Raw genomic sequence first — 23,182 nt, forward strand, 5'->3', positions numbered from 1 at the left:
ATTATTAGAAAAATTAATTATTTTCCTGGTCTCTTAATTAATTTTACAATTGTTCTTCTCTCTTCCTCTTTGCCTCCTATATTTTTTTTCTGTCCGCGGATGTCGGTCGCGAAAGAGAAGTAAAAAAGGCAGAAAAAGTGAGAGAGAGAGAGAGAGAGAGAGAGAGAGAGAGAGAGAGAGAGAGAGAGAGAGAGAGAGAGAGAGAGATAAAAGGGAAGAGGAGAAAAAGGGAACTAGGAATAAGAGCTTTTTTATTGGTTTGATTGTTTGTCATATTTGCGTTCATTAGATGTTTGAATATTTTATTAGCTCTTGAATCAGATTTTTTAATTATCCAATAACTGCGACGTAATTTTATGGAAATATCTTGATATATATCGACGTTTCGTTCTTTTTTACGATCAGTTTTTCCTTTCGAGTTGTGCTTCTTCGGAACTCTCGTAATTTCGCACGATATATCAGGAGATTGGAATTAAGTGTGCTGCACGTGAACGTACCTACGCAAGGATAATGTATCCTTGGAAAATCTCGACTTCCGCTCGAACGAGAGGAAAAGAGTACTCCGCGAAACAGCGCATCCTTTTCCCCTCCATCTCCCCTTCCTTCGCTCTTCCCTCTCGCTTTCTGGATTTTTTGCCGGTCTGGCCACGTCTCAATTATAGAAAGCCTTGCTTCGGCTGCCACGGACGAATTCCAATTAGTCGCCGGGTGGCCCGTGTCGCGGGGACCCCGTATGGGGTTTCCCGGATTCTGTACGAGTTCCTTTCATGGAACGACTCGTTCATTTGCCTTTCGTCCATACCTTCCTCCACCTCCTCTGCCTCCTGCTCCTCTTCCATCTTCCGCTCGTCCATCTCTCTCCCCCTCCCCCCTTCCCCTCCCCCTCCCACCGCTTCCGCCCCCGTCACCGCCATCGCTTCGCCACCGGCATCGCCGAAAGTCTCTCTATCCCTATTTGCCTCTCTTTTCATCTGACCGAACCCCAAACCTGGAGAGCCTTCTGTCGGGGACCGGACGGCTGGATTAGCAGGGCGTCAAAGCCAGCTACGGAGTTGGCTCAAAGTGGGTGCGAGAAACTAAATACACTCCTCCTGTCGTCCCCGGCTCGGGTATATATATATATATATATATAAACCGCGCTCCTTTTCTCATCGCTCCGAAGACACGGCGACGCGGAATAGTTCTGTATCCGCGAATTCTTTTGAAATTGCTTCGAGGGCTGACGCCGGTTTTATATCCCATACGTTCCACTGCGGCATTAAAGGGTGAGGAGGGGAGGGGAAAACTGTGGGTATTGTTCCGTCTGATATGGCGTTATTAAATTTTTCTTTAAGCGGGAAACGGTCTCGCATAAATGCGATGGACTAATGCACTTGGCTCCCGTATTCAATGAAGGGACTATACGTAGTCATGGATCCTCCGTGAAATGACTTTATATTGCGTTTTATTTTTAAAAGTCATAGTATAGACAAAAGAAATTTATATATGATATTGCACTTTCAATTTATTAAATCTTAAAGAATTATCTTTATCCATCTCTGAAAGTGTTGATTTAATGCTATTTTCAAAAATTAATTATTTTCTATAAAATCCACTTGCGATTTGTGGCACTGTATCTGATAAACAATTTTTACTGATGTATAACAACGTGTATGTATAATACATTTTTGATTTACTTATAAGGACATAGCGACGTTATACATATAATATCTTAAAGAATTTATGGAGGGTGTAAACGAAGGATCATAACGCTAGGACCTCCCGGTAAGCAGCATCGATTTCGTTTGCTTAGCTCAGGCACGGACCTTATCTATCGTTTATGGGGGTGATTCAGTCCGGATTCTGCCTTCCCGCGCGCACTCGCCGTAGGGGACGATAGTTCGCGGAGCGCTTCACGGGTGGATGAGTCGACCTTTAATATGCCGTTTGAATCGGAGCTTTATACAACGTTACGACGGGAGATAGCTCCCGGCTTGACGTGTTTGCATTTGAGCGAGCCAGAGAGTATTGGATGCATATGTTAATCAGCAATATGGTGCGGGATAGATATTACCCAGTGCCATCCGTGGAAGGCCATCCCGGGGTAAAGCGCCCACGCCGGTCCTCCCCCGACAACTCTTGTGACGTCTATATACGAGAATTCGCGTAATCCATCGGTGCGGTACCATCGCTTCTCCGCGTTTCTAGAATTTCTAATTTTGAAGCCGTGATATAGTTCGCGGAACTTTACGCCGGACTCATGCCGAGGAAATTCGCCGGGTTATCATCGCTGGGTGATTAAATTCGGCCCGACACTCTCTGTCGGAATGGTCGGCGAGAGTGCGAATATTGATACAGAGAGAATTCTTGACACAACAATGTTTGCCTCCGTAGAGCTTGGCCGTCTTCCTTTTTCCTTTTTAAATTTGCATGCTACGCGCATGTTATATTATCATTACATATAGGATGATATACATATTTGCGAAACTCAAATAATTCTTCTATTATAAGAATTTTCTAAAACGATGTGGGAAGGAATGTGTGTCATTATCACATACTCATGAATCTAAAATGTACGGAAATACTTTGGATAATGTATTGAATATTATATCGCACGGAACACCTACGTTTGATTCGTATCGCCATCCTACAAATCTCTGTTCAGAATTTTTAAAGAAAACAATCTTTATTTTATTCAAATTGTAAATTTGTTTTAAGTACGTATATGGTATTTTCACGGATTTTCCAGCGGTAAGTGCGGTTGTGCGGTATGGCAAAACCGAAAACGCGAAACAGGACGAGTCGCGATTGCCATGCGCGGCCAAGGATTATCCTCGGAATCTGTCGTCTGTCGGCACTTATCCCGACTTAAAGGGCCAGGTAATCCTTTGCCGTCTGACGAATTTATCGGAAATCTCCGGAGAGGAACGGGGAACGCCAAAGATTTGCTTTTCCTATTGAACCTCACCGTGTACGCGAAGGAGGGGCGGGGAGTAAAATTGTGTGGGAAGGGTAGAGCGACTTTTAACGCCCGAGCGATCAAAGTCGAAGACGTTCCTAATCAGCAAAGGATGTACCCTTATGGATTCTTGTTCGATTGAATTTGAAGTCATCAAGTCTGCGCGACTCACGGCAACGTGGCAGGGAGAAAACCTTAATAAAATTAACATTATCATTTTATCGCGATTGTGGATTTAGGTTTATGTTCTGTATAAAGCAATTAATACCGATTTTTCTCTTAATAAAAATAGATACTAAATATATTCAATATTTATATTATTAAAACGCAAATTTTATGCATGCAATTAAAAAATTGTCTCTATTATTATTGTTACAATTAAAAAATTTAATTATAAGTGTATTTTATTTTTATTCTGATTAATATTGCCTCTCATTATTTTTGTGGAATTTATGCAGAGTATTTTTCTCCCGATTTAATGCTTTTTATTAGGCTAATGTTGCTTTATCCATCTTATTGACCGTCTATGGTATATATTACCTTTACACTTCGGCACAAACGTGACCTTTTCTCTCTAACCTTCTTCTGCGTTTTATCCGCTCCATTTGTTCGACACTCGACATTTTCTTATATCGAGAAAAAGTTTTGTCTATATCATTAAAAATCTCACGGTTCTTAAAAGAAGAGAAACTAATTGAAGTTTGATACAGCATACTGAGTTTTCATATTTTTTAAATGCGTTTTTCTTACAAAATGTTTATAATACAGAACATTGATATGCGCATTTCATATTATTAACAACTGCACAACGTTGACACTGATAAAAAGAAAGCAAATAGATTACAAAGACTCAAAGAGACATTTAGATTTTTTTCTCAAAAAATATTGTTAAAGTCACGCGCTCGCGTTTGCTTCGTGTTAAGACGTTAAATTTAAAGCAAATTTTCATCGATCAATCGTGTTAAGACATTGCAGATCATTAAATCAAACAGGGGCCCGATTGTTCGGTCAACAAACTCCCCACCTGATCCTGCGGGACGGGTAGTCCTGACCACGAAATCGCACGGCACGTCGAGGAAGGTCGACCCAGGGAAAAGAGATATCGGTTCAAGGGATTCGGCGGGACGCATCCCTTTTATCCCGCCCAATCGTTCGCGATACATCGGGGCTCGGTATACAAGCGCACAAATCTCTGGGCCGGTTACCCTCGGCACGGGTGATTTAGCGGGTTTTCCGAGGGCTTCGAGGGCCACGATGCGGCTGGCAAACTCTTTTATATCAATCGCGGATTGACCGGGGGAGTCCATTGAACGCGGTCGCTTCCGGAGAAAGAAAGAAGAAAAAAAAAACTATCCGCGCGTTGGGGCGACCCTCCGCGAAAGTGTGAACCGCAATTTGCTCCCCTTGCACGGCAGATTCGCAGATACGTACAATTGGCACTGGCATTACGCACTGGCTCAAATTACGCGTGTTATTTCGATGGGTAGCAAAGGTAGATGTGGGCGTGATTCTTCTGCAGTTTATATCAATTCAAGCAACGCATCGGGAGAATTTTCGTGGGCGCGAGATATACATTTCGGTTTAGGAACAATGAATATTTGGTCGCGATGGCTGATGCTGTATTAACGTACGTTATATTAATCGTCTGATTTTCATCAAACGTATCCCTAATGAGATACTGGAGATATATCGTTCGGATGTTTAGATATCTGCATGGCGCTTATACTAGAATTAAAAATTGGTGCAGTATATTAAGATTATGTAAGAGAAGGAAGTACAGCATCTCTATTTCTTAATAATATATCGAAATTTACTTCTGGAGGCTATTATTGGTTATTGCTATATCGTAAGGATTGCTATATTGGATTTTTTTGAATATTCCAATAACGAGATACCGATGCTTCCGTGTGTATTAAGTTATACTTTTTAATGTTATATTTATAATATACATTATATAGAAATATATATAAATACAATTGATGAATAAGAAATAAACATAAAGTATGTATAAATTAATACACAAATTTAGGTACTCACACACATAAAGAAAGCTACAATAATATAAAATTTATATAAATGTTAGATGAAACTTTCTTCTTTGCATATGCTCGATAATGAGCATCATTCGGTTCTCATTTCTCTTGCTTCTCCAATTCATCGTTTCTCTCTGCATGGCAGCGTGACAATTAGTCTATAGCTAATTATTTATAATTAGATGGTGACTAGCTGCGTTTATTAGTATCGTTCCGAACTGCTAGCAATCATAGATAATGAAATACTGGGCATTCTTTTGAGAAATTATGATTTCTATAATTTTTATTCTCTCTTCTCTCTCTCTCTCTCTCTATATATATATATATATATATATATATATATATATCTTAGTTAAGGGAACGACACGCGCATTGCTGCTTTAGTGTATAAAATATTCTATCGTATTATGTAGGCTGTATTCCGATATTTACTGTCAGCAATTGTCAGTATTAAAAATCTATAGTATACGTGACGTAAAATATAGAAAAATATAGATTTTCAATACTGACAGTGAATATCGGAATGCAGCCTACCATATTTCAACTATTCGATTACTAAATGGAGTCATATACATATAAAGTAAGGAAAGGCTGGCGGATGTTCTTGGTTTATGCCGCTATTGCCTCTGTTGTTTGCTGTATTAATATCGAATGTGAAGAAGTTTCTAACAAAAAATTTCGAGGATGTGTAACAATAAGGTGTTAATAAAGGTACCGTCATTCTACCTACGGTGGTTATGTTTGCTTTATAGAAAACAAGCAAAAGCCATGTTATTCTTCGATGGTCGCATGGGAGATATTCAACAGTTTGTTTCTCTGATTAAACTCGCTGGAATCCTAGTAGTATTTTCTTTCCTAGAATAAGAGCTATTCCAGAGAAATGTAATATTTTTTCTTCAAATAAAGAAGGGAGGGCTGAAAAAACATACTACAAAAGATTTCTAGTGCATGATTTATATTTCCTGTTTAAATGCTAGACACACACATGTGTTTTTTTATCTAATTTATAAAGAAATATGAAATCAATATATAAATATTATAATAGCCTAATATATGAACTTTACATCTATAAAATTTAGCAATAGAAATAAAAAAAGGCAGATATATTTGTAAAGGAGAGAAATAAAATAAGTCGAAGAAAAATACGAACGTATAGCGCAGCGAGTCGCATTGACGCACTCTCGTTTGTGTCTTCCTTGCGACGATATCCGTTGTTCATAAATGAAATGCTAACGAATCTGTTCGTCATCGCGCGATCTTTCCTGTTAGGAAACTGCACGTCGCGTCTGACAGTAGACTCGTAGCTTACGAAGATGAGCTTTCGCGCCGTGAAAATGAGAGGCGTTTTCGTGCCTGCGGAGAGAATTCCGCCATTCCCCTTGTCTTGGGAATTATTGCGTTAAATCGCATAACTAGCGGGCGAACGTGCGCTCGTAACTCGCGGCGTATTGCGTCGCGCTAGTTTCTTGTGAGAACTTTGGAATCAATCAGCGCCCGCGCTCTGATGCATTCGAGAGAATTAATATCACCGTCACCGGCGACATCCGACCTGCGCCGTAATCCGGTTAGCACTTCTATCAGTTCGCTCGATTCGAGTTCTGTGCCGTGAAAGACGACGAATTTAACTGCGGCGCGAAAAACACGATATTTTACATGTAGCCTCGCTTAAAAAAAGAAAAAGTTTATTATGCTAATAAAAAAAAAAAACAGTTTTGTAAACGCGTAGTTGTGTAAAACTTTTTACTTGTTATTGTATTATGCAACGGAAATAGGTATGTTTCATGTTTCAAAATTTGTTTGAAAATAATGGAAACTTTTATACAATATGATCTCTACATATCAGGCTTTATTTTAGAAACTGTTTTATTTATTCGAATGTATGTCACGGTAATTAATACGTCATCATTGTATAATAATACCTATTTATGTCATTATCATTCAACGCGCTTTCATGCGATGTCTCAGAGGGCACGGATATTCTTACGTCGATCTTTATTCGATTCATATGAGTGAAACAGGAACGGATGGATTCTTCCGACGGTTGATCGTCGAGATAACCGATTGCCCCGTTTCTCCGCTTTGTCCTTTATAAGGATTTGATGCCTCGGACAGAGACATTACATATCGTGGGCGATCGACCGGCCAAAGTTTTGTCCGTCCCTTGCGTCGCGACCTTACCGCTGTAGGAACGCTTACTTCCTCGGTCGGCTTATCTTTCGGCGAACGCGACATATAAACATCAATTCAATGTATGAAATCTGTCAAAATGAATTTCGCCTGGGAGCTGCTGCTCCGAACCACCATTTTTCTTCCCGGCAGCGAATGCGATCTTGATGTGATATATCGCTGTATTATTGCGCGGGCACGTGAGGAGTATCAGGTAGGTCGATTCCCGCTTCTGCTTTTTCAAGATAATCCGTTCGAGCGGCAGGCCGCGTCCTATGTGACGAGAGAGACGATTACATCAATCTGCGCTTTATTCTTTATTTTGTTTTTTGTCTTCTTTTATATATTTAACTACTGTTCCTGAAAGTGTGTGTAACAGACGGAAGGGGATAAGAGAAAATTCTACAAAATATTATTATAAATATTAACTGGAATAATTTGACAAGATTTAATAATTTGATAATGTATTATATCGAATATCTGACGTAGTCACAGATTTCTTTGAATTGATAGCTGTCCCACATATTTTATCGAAAAGGTTCATGTTTGGTATAGCTTTGGAACATTTACGATCGTTCGAGAGCAGCGAGCATTTAACGCATCAATAAAACCAATTAGAGTCGACCTTCTAATACGTTGTGAGAATTTGATGACCATAAGACGGGCTCTGTTTTACGAGTGTATCGCCTCGCCGTTATTTTGTACCGATCGGTGTTCATACATAGACGCTTTTATGATAAAAAATTTCTCCATACTCACATCAAATTTAAACCTTTAATTAGAATATTGTCGAGATACGTTTAAAAATTAGAAGACAGTATGAAGCAATCTCTCGTGAAAAAAATATGACTTTAATTTTGCCAAGCTAAACTTTACACAGCTGAAATATGATCCAATAGATTTGAACAGCATATTGTATATACATTCATATTTAAACGGAGTTAAACGCGTCAACCCGCTTGTTAATCGAATAGGACAACGCGTTTCGGTAAAGCTGTCGCGGGAAAAATGGAAACCGTGTAAAAAAAAGGATTAATTTATCCGGTTTGATACGGGTAATCAAGTCTCCTTAACCGCATTAACGCGTACCCGCTAAAAAACGCGGAAATGGACGTACGCGGCGATAATACCGCAGCCGAGCGAGAACGCTTTGATGTAGCGGGAGGAATTTTATCGTAAACGCATACAGCACCGCGCGATACCGGTTCGATTTATCCAACACCTTGTCGCGGGTTGCACGCGTGCGAGAGGAAATTTTTTTTCTTATTTTTTTTATCCTCTCCGATTCCCCGAGGATCATTGGACGGGCCCGAAGGGTAATAGCGGGAATCGAAACGTTTCGAAACTCGGACGGTCGGCCCATTAGTCAGTCACGCAACTCGCCAATTAAACGTAAATGTTTGTTTATGCGTTCGATGGGGGCCGCGAACGTTTATCGATGTCCGTACATTAAGCTCACGCCATTGAGATGCATCGGTTTCGCACCGAAATGACGACATTGCATAGGAGGGATCACGTTTGCTCTCTGCTTTGCGTGAACTGTTTCTCGGACATGCATCTGGTCAAATAACGCGAAAGGCGCGGAAGCAGATCTTAATTCTCTAAATACTATCATAGTTTTAAAATTGATTGTAATTTTTAAAAATTTAGGTTTTTTTACATAAACGATTCACGTTTCATTCATTTTCAATCAAAATCTAACAAAATATTTATTAGAAACAAAAGCATATTCTGTGTAGTGTAACATATTTACATATTAATATTATATTTACTGTTAAATAAGATAATAGGATATGCTGCGTTCGAAAAACAGTTCTATAACAGTCTAATTTTAAGTTCTGGCAGTATTATAACGCGTTAAGCTAAGATAGCGTAATTGTGCTGAAAATGGTTGACATGATGTATGCGTAAACGGAAATCACTTCGCGGTCAATGGCGTCCGAAAGTAGGTCGCAAGACACATCCGGGAGCGTGGTCAGAGATCGGAAGGTAATTAGATCGAAGACCAATAAGGACGGGTCACGATTTATGTAGTGTTAAATACGTGGTCAAATGCGCAGGCTGACCCTAGAACCTAGGATCTTTGCTTAATTGGAAAGCTGGGGAGTTTCCGAACAGTTTAACTGCCCTTCGGTACTATCGTCCGGTCATCGTAATGTCAGGAGGAGCACCCTCGAATATTGCTTCACTGGACGCTGCCGCGCTAATGCGATCTCTGCTTGTCCGTCGTGCTTCTCTCGAGAGGAGAATTATCCCAGGATCCGGATTACTGTGGCAAACAATGCAGAAGATATCTCGGAAGGTGCGTCAATAATAGTTGTACTGGATGTTAAACAATGTCGGGTTAACATAACCAGGTAGTATTTAGGATCATAATGGATTTCTGTCAGTCATAGACGAGCATCTGATTATATCTGATATTTTTGCCACATTTTATCTATGTGAAGTAAAGAAAAATATTTCAATAGGGGAGAGAAATATAGATATATATACATATAAAATATAAGGTATCTGAGAGAGAAATTATAATGGTAAATATTGATTTGTGTTTTACGTTTTTAAATACATGTGTTGGATATCTTCCATTCTTTATGTATAAAGTGATAATATGAGAATCCCTGCTACTCCATTGGTTTGGTAAGGACAGTGTCCCAAAGGTTGTATTAGGATGTTGTACGTTTAATCGAACGATCCTTCCGCTACGAGGGTAAATTGTCGAATCGTTTGGTCAGTTGTTACCCAGAGCCTCGTTCGATCTTACGACGTACAAATCTTGCGCCCAGTAATTGCCTCGGGAGTTGTGGATTAACAGGGTGCTTTTTTACGTTGCTTGTAATTGCAACTGAACCTCTATAGGGGCTGAAAGATTTATTTGCAATATTGAGAACAAGCAACACCCTATTATTATATATGTATAATAAAAAAAAGCCAATGCTTGCAAGTAAATTAATGCAATTATTATTCGATCTTGCTATATAGTCGTTTAAAGGCAAAGTCGAGATGTTTATCGGAAACTCAAGTCACGCTCGAGATGTTAACGGATCGGATTTAATTTCAACTTGATTTATAAAAAGATATATGATGGGTCGACGTAAAATCGGTTATCAGCGCTATTCGCAGCTTCGGGCTGTGACGTCACGTTATACTGGGGTACATATCGTTCTCACATATCATTGTCTCGGGAATATAGACGTCGCACCTCACGCCTCCATATAATTCTCCTCCTAACGTACGGGATCGCGCGTGAACTTCGTCCCACCGTGGTGTGACGGCGAGCGGTGGGGTGGGGGGGGGGGGGGAGGCGTGTGCGGATTCGAAGGGGCGCGGATGCCGGGGGTGCCGACGGGCGCTGATATATTCTTGTAATATTTTTCGATCATCGCGTGCTGCGGAGATTTATAAGGGAGGAAAGGCGCGCAGGCAGCCCGCCACCTGATCGCAAGTTACTATCTTCCGAGTAGCTCCCGACCGCCCCATTCGACGAGGGTGGTAATATGCCGGGGCTTTTCTCCGGGTGTCTCGCGATACCGTCGATCGTGCCTAAATTTGTTTGGCTTGGGACGGACGTGCACGCGCACGCGGATGATTTATTTCGGATAACTCGCGCGGACGATCGCGGAGTTCTCGCACGTAAATTATGTGAACTTCGTAAAATTGCGAGGAACTCGGGAATTTATGAAGCGCTTTATTATCTCCATGCTGTATTATATTCTTCCTTCCATTTATTTGTATATACGTGTAGATTACGATTATGTATATATGTATAACATATAGATGCTCAATTGAAATCAAAATCAAACGATCGTATTATTGCATTAAACTATATTATTATTTATAAGGTATATATCATGGCTATTCGATAGATGATAGACGATAGATACCCATAATAAAGTACTCGCGGCTTGCAACAGCTTTTCTCGAGGGCGATATATAGGTAGTAACACTGGCGGAAGATCGTTGAGTTCAGGTTACCGGCGTTGTTAATGAAGGAGAATAATAGTTCGATACCAATTAGCGAGAAACAGCGTCCTCTCTTCCCCTGCAGCGATGGGCAGATCGGCCATAAAAAGAAACTGCCGTAGGTAAGTAGGTATGCCTCTAGCATTAACTACCCCCGTGGCCAGTGGTAGGGCATGGACCCGAACTGGCCACCGTTAATTGAACGCACCGCTCGTAACAACCCTCCAGCTAGCAAACTCTTCCCCCGTTCGCTGCCCGCACGCTCCCTCCACGTGCTTCCTCGTTCGACCCGAGCAATCTCTCGCCGTTTCAAATCTATACCACTTACTTTTATGGTTTCTAAGCCTAGTCGAGTGTGCGCACCTTCCCTCTCTTTCCACGGGGAATAAAATTCCACGAGCCCCTTACGCGCAAAGGGCGCAACCGCCCAATTTAGCCTGGCCGCGCATCGTCCTGGCCTTTAACGGCGTTCTCGCTCCTCCTCTGTTTTCTCTTTTATCGTCTTCTCTTCTTCATGAGTGCTTCTGTCTTTGATTCTTGTGACAAAAGGATGTTGTTTTGTCATACCGTAAAGTGTTATTTCTGAGAGAAGTTTATATTTATTACATAATTACATTTTAACACAAGTACATTAATTTCTCAACATTGTTTCTTTTTGATTTTGACAAATATCTGATAAGCAAGAATTAGTTGTGGAAGAGAATCGGGAATAGAAGGAATCAAAAGATACAACAGGATTAGATAGCTCAGGTAGATCTGGATTCTATCTACTAGGAATCCAGAATTGACCGCTGGGATACGTTGACCGTGGTAATATCGGTCTCGGGATTTTATGGCTTGTTTCGCCGTTGTCAAAGGTTCTCAACGTGCGCGAACGTTATACCGATAGATTTTAGCTATTAGATTAATTTTATTTATAAATAAGACATTAATTTTCTCACATTCGGTAATATATGTGATCTCATACAAAAATTGCAATATTTCATTTGATACAAATTTAGCACCACAATATTCCTTACGTAATGTGGCTAATTATTTTACCTTGATGTTCTTTTACTCCCATACGGTTGCGTGTAAGTACTAAAAAAAAGAAAAAATAAATTAATATCACACGCTTCGCGATTGTGGAAGAGGGTTAATTGAATTAGACTGCAGCTGGGGCTCCAGAGTGTCCCTTTGCATAATCGTGCAGAAGCGAACGGGGTACTTTCGTCCTATTATAGAATCAAGTAAAATCTCGCCCGTGCCCACCCGCGCGCAGACTAAAAGGCGCTCGCAACATAATCGCTTAGATGCACTTAATTTTAGTTTTATCAATATATTATTATTATAAGATTATTTTTCTCTCTCTCTCTCTCTCTCTCTCTCTCTCTCTCAGTCTTTCAGCCATATTGTAGTATATATTTTTGCAAGTATATGATGAAGTTATACATATTTATATTATTTACTTATAACGAGAAAATTAACGAAATATAAAGAAGACAACCGTTCAAAATTTTTTTGTTACTAAATATCCTAAATATCTCTTATGCATTTCGCAAATTTTGTACATCGTCTTATTATCCTATTTTTTATTCTTAGCGCTTCTGTCTCTCTCTCTCTCTCTCACTCTCTCTATCCTAGACAATTAAATTATATTATCATCTTCAACGCGTTATGTATATAATTGGTTCTTCCTATCCATATCACTATCTATAGAAAGATCTAATTCTTCGCGTTTCAGCCTCGATGACATATAGACGGCTAAGACGGCAAGAGTTCTCCCGACGTAAAGCATTATCTTCGCGTTATACATCGCCCACGTAGTACTCGACCTCTGCGTAAACCCTTAACATCGGCCACGGAGTACATTAGTGAGGTTTAAGGCATGAATGAAAAGGGCTGGTGTGTTCCGTGCTGGGTGGCTCGTTCGCGACTGTAAGGACTGTGGCGGCTGTGCCACGGGCAGAAAACTTTACGAGCACCTTTCCTCTCTCTCACATCCGCCGGGCGTCCTTTCCTTTCGTTTTCTTCCTCGTCTTCTCGCTCGCCCGTATATCAGCCACTGCGGTTTCGAAATTATTTTTATGCCCCGCCGTCAAAGGCTGCCCCGTAGCGCGGTGTGTATATATCCGCGCCTGTAGCGAGGATCGGCGGTGTCGTGCGAAGGCGCATCCTCCGTCCAGCCTTGAATTATGCAATCTCGCGAATCTCGTTGATTGCGAATGCTCTTCCCGTGGATCATTGCTAATCGAGACCCTTCTCGTGCGTTTGTGCGACGCGGTGTGATTCTTTTGGTCTTCTGTGCTGCTATCTGCGTCAGGACAACATGTATTTGTTAAAAAATAACCGAATGTAAGAACTCAATATGCACGTAGGTATGCGTCATTAATATATATGTATTTAATTTTGAATTATATTTATAAATGATAAAAAAGTCACGATTAATTACTGCGTATATATTTTGAGAATCACTAATCAAAATAATGAAAGATTATCAGTCGTACACTTCGCAGGATGATGAAGGGCTCTCGTTATTGGAGGAAAGCGCGGCAACGCAACGGGGAAAAAGGGAAAGAGGGATACTTTCTTATATTGTCACCAGAGATCGTCTGACGAGCCTCTCAGCTGCCGCTTTCTTTCATCCGATAAATCAGCAGTCGTAAATAACATCGAGTGCCTGGGAATCTACTCTCACTTGCGGCCGAGCGAACGAACGAAGAAATAAAGAGACCAATAGACCGCGGAGAGCCCTTTGTCTTCCACTAGTTTAACCCTCGTGCGAAACTGCCCCGACTTCTCGAGGAGGATCGTCTATCAAATCGGTCGATCGAATCACGTTAATCCTTGTCTTATCACGGTGTCTTTTTCTTCTTCGAGATTTAACTTCTCAATTATTGCTTGAATAAATTTCAATTTTACGCAAATTTTTCATTTTTATTATTCTATGAGAATACATTCCATGTTCAGGATCGATGTAATTCTGTATCTTACCAAGATATTCTTTATAATTTTGTATATCTACGAATCTTGGCTCGAATTTAAGGTTCGCCAGAATATCTCATATTAATGCGCAATTTAAATGAAGAAAGATAGTGATCATGTTATAAAGAAGATGGCCTTTAACTTTGCTAGACTGTACTCTTAAAGTTTCTTGCAGAACGCGCGGGAAGGCTCGGTGACGCATTGCTAGGGTCTTGCTAGGTGAAGAACACGCGCATACAGTACATATACACACACACACACACACACATACAAAACACACACAAGAAGCCATAAGTGGGACCCTATGTGTCTTCCTCGGATCGAAGGGTCCTTCAACGCGTATATATCGGGGTATTTCTTTGGGTATCACACTGCTGGAGTCACATTGATTTATACCGGCCGTAAGATTTATGCGGAAGAGCCGCACGATTGAGTCGCAACACGGCGCCGACTTATCGCGAGTGGGTAGAAACGACATCGCGAGAGAGAGAGAGAGAGAGAGAGAGAGAGAGAGAGAGAGAGAGAGAGAGAGAGAGAGAGAGAGAGAGTTAGAAGGTAAGGGGCAAGGGATTATTGGATGGAATGTATCGAAAAAGAAGGATAGAATAACAAACCCATCTATCGATCGACAGCGGAAATGCAGTCGCATGTTAGGATTTATAGGATCAGAAAAAGATTTATGAACACGTATATAGAGTCTCTGAAATGTTAAGGGATTGAGGCAATCGTTGATAGATAAATGGCTGTACCTTCGTGTGTGATTGCGCAACGAAGTGTGCCATGAAGTTACATTGGACCTTGATATTTAAATGTCGCTATATTTACAAAGTGCGGGTGTGTGTAATGAAGAGACTCGGCGAAGACAATCTCTGTATCTCTCTGCCACGCTACATACATATTTATGCCCCCGCCGCGCCGGTGTGAAACTCTCACGCGTGTGGTTTCGTGCTTAGCGCGTTTCCAGGGAAATGCCACGGTGGGAAATGGTGAAAAATGATTTCATTCAATATTTGTCGCGCACGGTAACGGTGATACCGTGCGGCCGTTGGCGCTGATGCGGCCGCAATCCTATTGCCGCGACGAAATGCGAGTAATGAGCGTTGGCCGTCAGGACCGCAAAGCCCTCTTTATTGGTACTTTTGCGTAACCGCAATGCTCGACGCCGCGGACGCCGACAAAGTCTTCTATTAATTGCAATTAGACCGCCGCCCGATAATAAATATCAATTAATGCGACGCGAACGAGTGATTTACACCGCGTTGATCGCTTTTTTTCCTACTCGCGCACTACTCGGCCGCGTGCGTGGTATGGCCGTGGGAATGAAGGGTGGCGATTCCGCAAAAAGAAATTAGGGCCATCTAAACTCCGCACTGCCAACCATCGCGTCAATGTCGTTCTTTGTTTTCTCAAACTGTCCATCCTCTGCGGCTGCACGAAGCATTTTCTTTTGGTCTCATTGAAAACATAAATTTTTTATAGAATTTATTAGTTTATTAGCAATGATAAACTTAGTTTTTAATACATTTTACATTTATAGTATTGTTGAATTCGCAATTATTGCTAACTTTTTATACTTTTCTAAAATATCTCGCATTTAATTCTGGCGAGAGTAAATACATTATTTGAACGTTCCATTTTCACAATATTGAGTCATTTTAGTGATCTATTTAATGACATATGAATTTATTATACTTGATTGATAAATATTGTCAAGTGATGCACAATTATTAAATCGATCCACTGAGTTGCCTGCGGTCTGTTATCGGGTTGCCTAAATATATCTTAAGTTCTCACGAGATATATATGCGAGAGTAGCGCACGGATCAAGTGCCATGAACTAGTGCGACGTTCAAGAATTACAGAAACCGAGAAAACCAGTTACGAAGCCCACACGAGCTCACACATAATCGTTATTACGTCCCTCATCACGTACCGCGAGATGAGGTACGATAACCCCGAAGTACAAATACGATACAAGGAGCTCCATGAATTCTTACCTGATGTATGTAACAGTCGTATACGACGAAACCTGACCGCTACGCCGCTTAGTAGTAGATGCCTCTTATTTCGTTGACCAAGCGACACGTTTATATCGCGCCAGAATGTAGACGATATATTGCATCGTCCCAGCAGTTGGCGATCTCTCTTTCGTTTACTTATAATACCTCGTGAAACGCGAAAACACAGATATTGTGTCTTCACGTGAGATAAATAATCGGAATTGCTAATGCATCATAGGCTTAAATTACAACATGATTATTTAAAGTAGCTATGATACTTTAATAATTACGGAATGTTCATCAAATGACATAAACGATCTGTTCACTTTATGTTCCTTTGTCTCGATCGTAATCTGATTAGGACTAGAGATTGGAGTAAATAAAGAGATACAAGGGTTCATAATTACTTTCATTAATACACGTATACTGTCACTGAAGAGTTTAGCCTGAAGAAAAATCTTAGTTTCCTCTTCGCTTCTGATCTTGTCGATTTAGCGTGTCGTCGAATCGACGAAGAATCTACATTTGACGGACGATCGAAGATACCCACCCGTCTTGGCGATGCTTCAAAACCACAACAACGGTGTACCCTCTAATGGATCCGATAAGGCTCTTCGGGGCTCCTCGCCTATTGGTAGCTATTACTTAGTCGCCGATAAAGCCGGCCTTCGGGTTATTACCGGTGGATCTGTGACAAACGATTTGTCGGCTCCTACGATCCTGAGAATAGCTCGGACCTTACCTTCCTCTTTTTCGCTCCCGCCGGCTATCTGCGTCACTTCGCGGCACGTTAATCGTTCTCGGAGTCCGGACGACAAATTGGCCGATAAGTTAGACGCTAATAGCATTTCCCGGATGTTTCATCGAGGAGGTAACAAAAGAGGCCTACAGAATGAAAATCGTTCGGTATTTCTTGTTGGCTTGTTCCTGCGCGTCTCGGATGTAAGCCACCCTTGTAATCTGCGCGAGTTAATAAGCGCAATGGATTTCAGTGTTCAATTAGTCGGATCTTATTAGCGTTTAATCGGGAACGATAGCGGAACTGATGCGATTGAAATATCTTTCGAAAGGAATGGATGGACTCTTATTGGTGTTGTTATAATATTAGCAGCGAGAAGGATTGACTGTGTTGTTTGTTTGATTTTTATTAAGTTAGTTACGTTAGTATTTTAGTAATGCGATTTATTACAGATTTACAATTATTATTGTTAATTTTATTTTAATATAGTTCTATTAAGTTTATTTCAATGAGAATTTGATTCACGTAGGGAAGCAATTTTCATTGTAGTTTTATATTTGCTATTAAAATAGAAATCAAGATAACGAGAGGCGAAGTTAAAATTATCTGATCACACCGACACCGAATCGGTGAGGGAGAAAAAGATGTCATTTTTAAGTATGAGACTGCAGGCGTGCTTAAGCGGCTAGCAGGTAGATTCCCGCGTAGAAACAAACGATCTGTGGGGCGGGCAATAATTTTCCACGATGCGATTGGTCACCAGAATTGGTATTAAAAAATTGGCTGCGAGGTCGGGGCGTTTGTCATCGGGGGCATCGAGCCGCGAAGGTCTTGAATTAAGCCTCGTTCGCACCTTCGAGAGCCCGCGCAGCCGAAGGTGAGAATGTTTCGCGCAGGTATCATCGAGGCGGAGAGAAGATGAAGAGAAGCACGAAACAGGAACAAAGAGTGCTTGCTGCTAAGAGGATCCGTGTTTTATTTCAACCTCATATAAATTATTTTTTCGATAAAGATAATAATAAATCGCGCGCGCGCGTATACAAATTTTTTACTTTTTTTTACTTTTAATTTGTTAAATATTACAAATTGTTTTTTTTATTAGATTTAATATTTCAGATATATATATATATAAAATGGAAGAAATATCGAATAAATATTTTTAAAAAAAATTTTTTTTTAAAGTTTGGATAGATTTCTCGCTGGAAGATCGTCCATCGAGATCGATTCTTTGAAATCACGTAGTTTTTTTCGAATATGTTATTCCATCGATTCCCGTGCGATAGCCACGGTAATATGATATCAGGATCTAATTGGCCGCGATTCAAAATTGATGGCGGTATCGAGACAAAAACAGGATAACACATAGAGTTGGCTGGTCGTTTGCGAAATTGCGAAAGACGGAGGGACGAGGGACGGGGCGCAGCGCACCGGGGAGGAGCAGACGGGATCTTTATCGCCTTCGGCCCGTTCAATTCGCATAATAAACAATCCTCGACGGGTGTGGAACGGGACGAGAAACCGGAACATATCTCCGTCGCCCGGCGAGCCCGGCGACAAATAAACTATTATCGCCGGCGACAAGTTCTCTCACGCCTGTCCCGTGGTGGTAGTAGTGCGGTATACACGTGCACGTACAAGCGGGGCCTGCGCCGCGGGCCCCGTAGCCCGCGCGCGAGAGTACCTTTAAGGGCTCTCTGCCCCACACACGGGCACGCGTGAATCAAACGCGAACCCGCCCAGGAATGCTTTACGGACATCGAAACATAGCAATGCTTTATGGTGGTCCGCGGCTGAACCTGATTTATATAAGTGCATTACTGCATCGCGGAAAGTGCGAGGAACGCGCGCGGGAAGATGAGAGAAGAGAGGAGCCACAGCGGCGTGTATATAGGTACGGTGCTTAGTCGCGACCTATCCGTTTGCCTTCCCTCGCTCGGCATTCTCGACTCAGGAACTAATGAGATTGCGTGCGATAGTTTAATGAATGAGATTGTTGCAGCGCATTATTTTTTTATAGACTATCGTTTGCGATAGATTATTAATGTCGTTTATAGCTATAGGTCCAAAGTAACTTGAAATAAATTGCATTTGTTGAACAGTATATGCATCAATCTGGAAATATAGTTTATAAGGTTTATCTCTTTGTAATATATTATCAAATGGACTGCGCAAAAAGTCGAGAAACTAATCGTATCCATGCTTACACAACCACACAGATATTGAGAAAAAGCTAATCGCTAAATCGATCACAGGAGCCGAAAAGTCGAAAGGTGGCGAAGAAAGAGCGGAGACATATCTGGATTCCCGGTGTATGTGGCCGGGACCATCGATCGGTATTATCATCAAGGATCTCTCGGTGTGGGAGGGACGGAAAGGGGGAGGGCGAGGGGGAAGCTGCAGATGCACTTCTGATGTTGGTCTGGTTCCAGGTCCCGCTGCCGGTGTCGGTGCACCGGGAGGGATATAGCGCGAGAAGGAGCTCTCCGCGCGGGGCTTAGCCATAATCTGAAATATATTGGTGCCCGGTGTTTGTCCACATCTCGTTGACCGGCATTATAAATCGGCGAAGCGTAGGCATTCGTTCGAGGACATTAGTCAAAGCCGGGGTAATGTCGTACGCGATAATGCGCCTGATATCGCGCGGCGTCCGTATATGCAAGGGTATTTCGCAGGTAACTCTAAGAATCAGAAGGTCGTCGACGGAATCGCCAACGACCTCTCGAACATCCGTACCAGCGGTGTTATTGGGCGAGGAAACGAGGCGAGACGCCGTAAAATATCGTTGAATAAATCATGTATTGTGGGTGAGCTAATGGCCGCCGTTTGCGATGCGTTCTGAGTATCGAGTTTTGAACTTATCGGCGAACGTTGCACTCGAACAGGCTGGTTCGATCCGATGAATCTTGTCGATTACATCGACAGAGAGAATTACGCTCCATTGTTCGCTGGAGAAATGACGATTAATTAATTTTTAGTTGAAAAATTTTAGTTTTTATAAATCATGTAAATGTAAATTGAGTTTGAACAATGGATTTAGTAAACTTTGATATATTTTAAATTTAATAACTTATTTCTTTACTTATTGTAAAGCGAAACGCGTATATTAGGTATGCACACGAGATTGAGAATTTATATTTAAAGCTGCGATACTTGGAGGGTACAAATATTGTACGCCAATGATAGGCAGATATTTTAGATATGGAAGTCTTCATCCCGAAAGTAGGTCGTGTGACAAGAGTGATCCGAGCAAGATGTCAAGTATCATTCAAAAACTAACCGTTCCGCGTTCCCATGAATTGGTAAAGTTATTAGGGTTCGCGCGATATTCGAGAGAAGGAAATATTCAGCATGTCAAACGGGGGCGGTGAGACAAGTTCAAAGAACAAAATAATGAACAAAAAATATATAAACGAACGAAATTACGTATGCACAAATTTCTAACGTATATACGTATGTACATGACACGTTGCTGCAATTTTAACATAAGTTTATCACATACATTTATATTAATACATTTATTTTATTATTTTTCTTAATGTGTTGAAATCTCTTTTTACGAAAGCGAAAAAAAAATCTTATTTCAACGGAGATAAATTTTGCGATAATAATATCACTGCATTTTTGTAGAATCTATTTCATTATATGCATATCGCGCGAAAGTTCTCTATAATTAAATTCGAATGTCAGCATCGATTGTCAGCAGTGCCAGGACTCCGAATCCGACATATCCAAATTTCTACTCGAGAACTAGGTCAGGCGTTGAGGATATGAGCGGCCATCAAGCGCGATTCCCGAACTAACGTGTCCCACCGTCCTCTGAATTCGTAAAGTAAGGATTCGCGAGGAATCTTCGAGGGAGCGAGAGGGTGGATGTTCGGCGGGTTAGTAGCGGCAGAGGGAAGGGGAGGAAGGAGGTGAAGAGAGGAGGTGGCGCAAGAAGAAGGAGAACGGCGCGGACCGGGACGAGAGGCAAAAGAAGGAGGAAGATGGTGGCGCGGTGGAAGAGGCATGTGTCCCAAACGACGTATGCACGCCGAGACACGTAAACGATATATCAGGGGGTTAGCCGCTGGGGACGGACGACCCGGGCCATCTTTCTTCCACTTATACGTGCGATATTCACATGCGCAAACGTGATACACTCTATAGAGAGATCCACCAGCAGATATCCGGCGCTGCCGCTCACGACAGGAGCAACGAGAACGAGCGCTCTCGTGAGCTGTAAATGTATTAAGGTTTGACGACCGTGGTGGGACCCCTTTTCGGCTCGGGAGAGGTGGTGGAGGATCCAGGGGTGGTTGCCGGATCTTGCTCCGCGTACCTGTGTACGTGCTACGTGCGCGATCTCCTTACGCCACGTGAATGAGAGATCGACCTCGTTTTCGTAAGCGTGATCTTTTTCGCGACGGCGAGGCAGGCGGCTCTATATCCCCCTCCATTGATAATTCCTCAATTGAGTTCCTGATCCCTATAGGATCTGTGAAAGAAGATATTGTAGAAATTTCTGTGTCTGTACGACAGTCATTTATGTGCTTTGTTGATATAGCGGTTTCATTTTATTGGTACGATATTTTTGTTCGCCTCTTACAAAAAACGATTATTATTTACTACGAAATTAATTCTTACGTAACTGTCGATTGATATCGGGATGCGCGACGTAGGAATTATCGACGAATCGTCACAGAAAGAAACCGGCTACGTGCGCGAGCGTCCGCGCAATGAGGGTGGTAGCTCGTGTGGGGTAGCTCGTTCGTATGCGTGCGCATTATTACGTCCTTATATTATATCGCGAAGGTACAAATGTCTGTACGTATGTAAAATTCCTAGCTCCGGCCGCGTAGAGCCATAATAATATCTGTGCTGATAAATGAGACACATAACCGTACACGGGTCCCGTACCCCCTACCCTCTCAACCCATCTACCGCCACCACCCTCTGTCCACCCTATACCATTTCTGTTGCCGCCGCCGGTGCTGCGCCGCCAATGGTACCACCCCGTATGTCTCGGCTTATTCCACTTTTGCGGCGATGTATTACGAATTTTACATTTTACAAACGGCCCCGCTATCTTCCGCGACACGCGATCCTTCGAGGTACAGCGCGAGGCTTGTGATAAAGGACACAGCGTGGGTGTTTGTACTCGGGTGAAATGGAAAGGAAAGCGACGCGGCTTCGAATCCACGGGAGAGATCTCTTTAGGATATTCGAAAGTAGAAAATGGCGCTGTCGCGCTGATAAGAATGCTGTCGAGTTTTTAGGAACGATTTGTCTTGATCGTCGTGCGTTCCTACAGATCCTGATATAGTTCATTTATATTTAATATTTTGTAACAATCACACACACACACACACACACACACACACACACACAACCAACAGATATATTTATCAGAATTACCTGTGACATTTATTTTAAGCATGTAATGTGTTTAGAGATGAAAAGTCTTGTCTCAAATCTGCTGAAGCTAAATTTATAAGGTATAATATTTCTGTAGACTTGTATTCTCATTTATTTCATTTATTTCTTATTTACAATTTGCGGGGTGGAAATAGCTCGAAGCGAATAGCAATAGCATATATGTCCTTTAGTACAAAATTGATGCAAATATTAGCTGTATTATTGAGGAAGAGATAGGCGTTTTAGATTTTGCGCGATCGCACAGTGCGAACGACAGTTTCTCAGAATTATGGAAATCTCGGGCAATGTCGCTTTCAGAAAATAGCACGGCACGAAAATATGAAAACGGTTGACGAACGAAGGGGAAAGCATTACGCGCACAAGGGTTTCGCGAATGCCGCTGGTGATAAATAGCGAAAGATTTGCAAAATATATCGTGGCAGTAAGACCCGGCTCATATATGGCGGAAGAGGTTTTAGAAGAACGTATATCGCGCGTTCTAGAAGAAAATGGCGAACCGTTTGTGTCCTCGAACATTGCCAAGATATTCGCCAAGTTGCTCCGAATGCTTGTCAAGAGATGGCTCGCAAAAAGGACACGTCACTCTGTCTTGCGCGAAATTCGAGTTTTCGCATTGAATTCGTCTGTATTACGTTTCGAAGATAAGTATCTATCTCACTTGAGAAAAGATCTCGTTTTATTACTGAAGACTCATACATGAACTCGTGCGCGCATTTATTCGCTTTCTTTATGCGCGATTATATGATTTACAAATCATCCATATATTATTTGATATATATGAATTGATCGAGGAATCTATTATGACAATCGAGTGCCGTCCGTAGAAACGGACATTCTGTATATGATGCTGCGAGGAAAGGTGTTATTGTGTCGCGCGACTCCTCCTATTTTCTCATGCTGGAAAGGAGGCGAATCTCCTCACGCGCGATTATCTTTTATTCGGCGTTCGCTGACACGGGTTTTA

General features: G+C 41.7%; 1 protein-coding gene across 4 annotated transcripts in view; it reads left to right on the forward strand.

The window, feature by feature from the left end:
* LOC143907175 (uncharacterized) overlaps positions 1-23,182 on the forward strand; it is a 568,709-nt gene that overhangs the window by 92,764 nt on the left and 452,763 nt on the right. The gene's annotated exons all lie outside the window — the stretch shown is intronic.

Source organism: Temnothorax americanus, unplaced genomic scaffold, assembly GCF_048541705.1.
Source record: "Temnothorax americanus isolate GAGA-0224 unplaced genomic scaffold, ASM4854170v1 Scaffold8, whole genome shotgun sequence".
NCBI classification, from domain to species: Eukaryota; Metazoa; Arthropoda; class Insecta; order Hymenoptera; family Formicidae; genus Temnothorax; species Temnothorax americanus.